Genomic DNA, 6000 nt, shown 5'->3' with positions numbered 1-6000 from the left:
CTTGATTTCTCATAAAGTCATTAGCTTCCATTTGCTCCAATCCAATTCCGAAGCAATGATTCTCCTCAGTGAGCTCTTGAGACTCCTTTTCCATCTGGCCAATTTGACTTTTTAAGGCATTCTTCTCCTCATTGCCTCCTTGAGCCTCCTTTGCCATTTGAGTCAGTCTGTTTTTTAAGGTATTATTTTCTTCAGTCAGGCTGTTGACTCTCATTTCATAATTTTCTTGCATTGTTCTCATTTCTCTTCCCAATTTTTCCTCCACTTCTCTTATCTGCTTCTTAAGGTCCTCTATGGCCTGTAACCAGCTTGTATTTTCCTTTGAAGCATTTGGTGCAGGAGTTCTGACTTCACTGTTTTCCTCCTGTTCCATGCCTTGCTCTTTCTTATCCCCAAAATAGGAGTGTAATGTTGGAATCTTCTGTCTGCTTTGTTTCCTTTGCCTGCTCATTTTGCCACTCAATGATTTGACTTGGGCTTTTTGCCACAGTAGGACTCTGCACCAGACAAGGGAGTTTTCGTTCCAAAGGCTGGGGTTTTCTCAGATGCCAGAGGTATTAGATGGGTGCCCTCTCTGAGGTCTCCACATGCTCTGGCAAGCTGGACACACACCCCAGGACCTCCACCCCAGACTGCAGTCCAGATCAAAGCAGGTTAAAGCAAGAGCGATGACCACTCAGACTGGTGCTTTGTCCCCCTACACTCTGCAGGCCAGGAGCTGAAGCCGCCAAGTGGCACTGGCAGGCTGTGCTGGTGTCTCAGTGGTTTCTCACTCCGGGGGTAAAAGCCATGCACTCCCACTTCCTGGGTCCCAAAGTCCAGACTGCACTGGCCTCTCACCTTGTCCTTCGCATCTATGTATTGATAAATCTGGAAATGGCCACAGCTGCTGCTGATCTGGAGTCCCTCTGGCTGGCGGCTGGTCAGGCCTGTCCTGGGGCTAAAGCCTCGGCGTGGTGCTGGGCTCAGCTCCCAGAGCGCTGCGCTGGCCGATTCCTGCCGGCCTGCCGGGCTGTCCTCAGCGGGAGGCCAGCTTCTCTGTGTCATTTTGTGGGTTCTGCAGCTCCAAAGTTTGTTTAGAGTCCCCTTTTTACATGGATTGGGGAGGGTGGAAGCCGGAGCTGCGGGAAGGTCGTGCTTCTACTCCGCCTATAGCTAACAGTGTCTAAAAGAATTGTCTTAGAGAGGAAGTATGTGCTGTCTTCTTCACTAGAGACTTTAAATGGAGGCTACATGATTACTTGTTAAGAATGTAGGATTCTACCATTGTGCTATAAAAAATGATGAACAGGCAAATTTCAGAAAAACCTGGACTCATATGAACTGATGCTGAGTGAAGTGAGCAGAACCAGGAGAACACTATACACAGTAACAACAATATTGTGTAATGATCAACTTGAATAGACTTGGCCAGAGGTGGGGAACCTGTGGCTTTGAGGCTACATGTGGCCTCAAGGTCATGGGTTCCCCACACCTGGACTTGCCTCTTCTCAGGAATACAATGATCTAAGATAATTGCAAAAGACTCAATGGAAAATGGTATCCACATTCATAGAAAGAACTATGGAGTCTGAATGAAAATCAAAACATACAATTTTCACTTTTTTTTCTTTCTCGTGGTTTTCCCCTTTTGTTCTGATTCTTTTTTGACAACATGACTAATGTGGAAATGTTTAATATGATTGTACGTATATAGCTTATATAAGATTGCTTGCTGTCTTGGGGAGGGGGAATGGTAAGAAGGGAGAAAAAAAATTGTAACAAAAATCTTTAAAAAATTAATGTTGAAAAATAAATAAATGTATTTAAAAAAAGAGGAAGACTGTGGGATCCCTCTGTCAGATGCAGGTCATACCGGGGGATTTCTTAGTTCTCTTCCAACTCTAGGAATTTTGTGATTTGACCATGGCATAGTGGACAAGAGCACTGGAATCCTGTGGAACTAGGGATAAAACTTAAGACAGCAACAGTTAAATTAACTTTTTAAGGTCTATACAAATAAAGCCAAAAATTAAGTGTAGAATTTGGTAGAAATATGATTATTTAAACTTTAATGTTAATATTACATTGATTATTCATTTCCATGACTGTAGCAACTATATTTAGCTTAATTCTAAATATTTTTGTTGGTTGTTTTGGTACATGAAAAGAAACACTTTATTCTCATAAACACTGCATAGAAACAACTTCATTCATCCCAAGATTTATTTACTTCATGAATATGTGCACAAGTTCTTGAGTTAACTTTGACTGTCTTTCTATCAGGTGTGCTTGGTGATGTCCAATATAATTATAGACTAACCCCTACTTTCTACTATGAAAATTCAATTTATTCCTGACCTATATCTCTGTGCATACATTTTATATGTTAATTCATTCATATGAACTCCAGATTTTATGGGTTTTGTAATAATACTTTGTAATACTTAAATATATATGTATATATGATACACAATTATATAAGCTATTAATTCTACTATTGGTATATCTTATATATCCATATATATATTAAAGTGTCTATTAATTATTAAATATACTGTTCAGGAGCCATTGAGTATTTTTTTTAAATGACCATGCAAAATTAAGAGTTTTCCAAATGCTTTTGCATATTTCAATTGTTCTGTATTGCCCGGTTAATAATCATTTTTAAAATACTAAAATTATAAATTCTGGCCCACATAGAATATGAGGCTATATGCAAAATTGTTGCTAATAAAAGACTTTTCCTACAAAATTATTTCATCCAACATAATAGTTTTATAATACTTATTCTGGAATTCTTTTACTGTATTCAAATTGATTTTCTATTGGTTCAATTTAGTACCTTAACTATCCTATTCCAGGTACAGAGACATTTCAATTCCCATAAGTATCCTAGGAAAAGGAGTCTAATGTGGTTCTAAAAATTATAGCCTCAGAGAAAATGTTTTCACAGTTCAATGAAGTCCTTAGCAAAGATTTATTGTAATATTCAAAATTAACTTAAAGAGATTTAGTAAAATAGAAAGCCTACCTCAAAACAGCAAAATGCCTTTATTAATAATCTAGTTATACTTATTAATTAATGTTTCTTTTATTTAAACAGAAAAGGCACAATGGATTTTAGCTTAGCAAGATTGGGAAATAAAATGCAAGTTTTCCATAGGAGTTTCTAGGCATTTCTCATTTTGGGAAGTGATGTTATTATTTTGTTTCCATGGGAACCATCACCACACAGACATCACTATGTAGTAATACAAACAACTAGGATGAATCTAACTTCGGGTCCAGAACATCACTTCATGTGTCCCTGAAGATTGTGCAGTTATGTTAACTACCTAAAAATAGAGACAACAGGATGGTCACACAACTATGCACTGTATTTTTACAAGGGTCTAGGTCAAGATGTTACAGCTGTAGCTAGATACATCCTCTAGAGACTAGCTCCAATTCACTTCCCAAATATGGCTTATATTCCACTCCATTCCCCAATACAAATAAAAAATAGTTGAAGAGTCTGAGGCTGTGCTTAAGATATACAGAGATCACCCTTAAGTCAGCAAACACTTGACTCTTCTCTTGTCTACCACCACAGCCTCTTTAGCAACCATCCAGAAACTCACACTAGAGACCATTACCTAGAGGAATTTCTATCCAGTTCTCAGCAGGGGTGTGTTGAAACCAGTTGAAACCAACTTGAGAGCTAATTGTTAAATTTCCAGTGAACATCTACACCTCAAATGGAACAAATGTTAACAAATTAAGGCTTACTTTATTGTTTTATTGATGATCAAGACTTAGGAAGGCAATGTAGAAAATGTTAATAATATGGATTAAATTTAAAAGTGTATTCAGTGTGTTCTGATTCTTCCTTCCTTCCTTCCTTCCTTCCTTCCTTCCTTCCTTCCTTCCTTTCTTCCTTCCTTCTTTCCTTTCCTTCCTTCTCTCTCTCTCTCTCTCTCTCTCTCTCTCTCTCTCTCTCTCTTTCTTTCTTTCTTCCTTTATTTCCTTCTTTCAGAGCTGGCTGTTTTATACTCATCAGCATACAGGCATACCTGGGAGATATTGTAGGTTCTGTTCTAGATTACTGCAATAAAGAAAACATCACAGTAGAGCAAGTCTGCATATAAAAGCTATCTTTACACTATACTGTAGTCTATAAGTGTGCAATAGTATTTTGTCTAAAAAACAATGTATATGCCTTAATTTAAAAATATTTTATTGCTAAAAATGCTATCATCTGGGTCTTCAGCAAATCATAATCTTTTTTCTCATGTAGGGTCTTGCCTTGATGTTAATGGCATCTGACTAATAATGATGGTGGTTGCTGTGGCAATTTCCTAAAATAAGACAACAATGAGCTTTGCCACATTGATTGACTCTTCTTTTCACTTGAATACTTGAGTCCATTGTAGGGTTATTAATTGGCCTATTTTTAATACTGTGTCTCAGAAAAGAGGGAGGCCCAAGGAGAGGGAGAGAAGGGTGGGAGGGACTACTGATTTGTAAAACAATAAGAATACACACAACATTTATCAGTTAGGTTTACTGTCTTATATGGGCTCCATTCCTAGTGTCCTAAAACAATTACAATAGTAACATCAAAGATCACTGATCACAGTTCACCACAACAGATATAATAATAATGAAAAAGTTTTAAATATTTCAAGAATTACCAAAATATGACAGAGACATGATGTGAGCACATGCTGTTGGGAAAATGGATAGACTCACTTGACACAGGGTTGCCACAAACCTTCAATTTGTAAAAAATACAATGTCTGTGACATGCAATAAGGTAAAGCACAATAAATTGAGGCATGCCTCTACTACTGGTTCTCATTCTCCTAATCGGTGATTGCCTTTCCTGCAACACTATTTGTCAATAGCCTCAGTTATGCTTTATTCCTCTCAAGCCACCTCCTCAATAGTCTCCCAGCCAATTGACTAGCAGGTATATCGTTCCCTTCCTGCTCCTACCTACTCTCTACTAAATTACCTCTATCAAAGTTCCTAGAAGGGGTATGTCAATCTAGTCACACCCTTCCCTCCCGACCCATCTAAAGTTCTAAAGAGAACCTAGGAAGTGCTCCTTTCTGACTTAGAAAATTTGCAGATCAATGTCAGAGCCTAAGAGGTGTGTAAGGACTGGTTCCACTGAGACTGGACGGCATTTGCTCTTAGTTTAGAGGTGTGCATTTAGTAAATGGTGAAAGGCTTTGAGTAGTTCATTTGCATATGACCAGGTCACTTGAAAAAACAAACAAGCAAAAAGAGGAACTTTTTCCCAGGACACAGGTAACTTCTGTACCTTTTCCCTAACCACCACCATTTGCTGACACCAACTGGAAAACTTTAGTATTTAAAAAAACTGGAGAAAGATAGTGGAACCAAGATGGACTGGTAGCAGGAAGAAGTACAGTGGACTCCCCATACAACTGCTTCACAAAGATCTAGAAAATGCACCAGCTTTACTGACGACTGGGAAATACAAGAAAAAAAAACAAAGTGAAGTATATTTTTTGCCTGTCAGATTAGGGATACAGACAAGAAAGTCTGTGGACCCTGGGGATAGGTTCTTGGCAGGGGTGCATCCCTAGGGTCATTTCAAGGTGCAGGAACTGAAAGATGACCAAGGTTGTACATCTGGGTAAGATGAGGTCCCAGATTCAATAGAAGGGACTCTAACCTTGTGTTAGATATAAAGACAGTTGCCAAATGGCAGCTTTATCATTCACTACCTGGTTCTGTGATATAAATACAAGTTCCTGAGGAAGGGGAAGTACCTAGAAGTAGTGTTGTAGGATTAGTAGCAGTCTTGAGTAGTAGGCCATGTACAGAGAGAAGAAGCAAACAGTAGTTGTGTGGCTCTGACAGCAGAAGATCGGGGTCTCAGTTCCAGCCTCCTGCTCAGTCTGAAGCTTGAAGTAGAATAACCAGTAAAAGAATCCCAGACCAAAGGGGAATGGAATCAATTGACTGAATCTAGCAACAGCTACTGAAATGTCCAACTACAGAGAA

At 38.6% G+C, this 6000-nt stretch overlaps 1 protein-coding gene across 5 annotated transcripts in view; it reads right to left on the bottom strand.

Annotated features, from left to right (window-relative positions):
- Positions 1-2225: 2225 nt before the first annotated feature.
- PHOSPHO2 (phosphatase, orphan 2) overlaps positions 2226-6000 on the bottom strand; it is a 28063-nt gene continuing 24288 nt past the window's right edge. For 2 of the 5 annotated variants that reach the window (XM_069080172.1, XM_069080177.1), the window contains one exon: positions 3299-3317. The gene's annotated coding sequence lies outside the window, so the exon portion shown is untranslated. Of the gene's footprint in view, positions 3318-6000 lie in introns of all 5 variants that reach the window. The other 3 variants (XM_069080174.1, XM_069080176.1, XM_069080173.1) reach the window with 3 other exon arrangements.

This window comes from Petaurus breviceps, unplaced genomic scaffold, assembly GCF_028583685.1.
Source record: "Petaurus breviceps papuanus isolate PSGF00001 unplaced genomic scaffold, PetGlider_PUasm1.0 91133, whole genome shotgun sequence".
Lineage (NCBI taxonomy): Eukaryota > Metazoa > Chordata > Mammalia > Diprotodontia > Petauridae > Petaurus > Petaurus breviceps.
The sequence above is the reverse complement of the archived record's forward strand: the minus strand, read 5'-3'. Positions and strand labels throughout refer to the sequence as shown.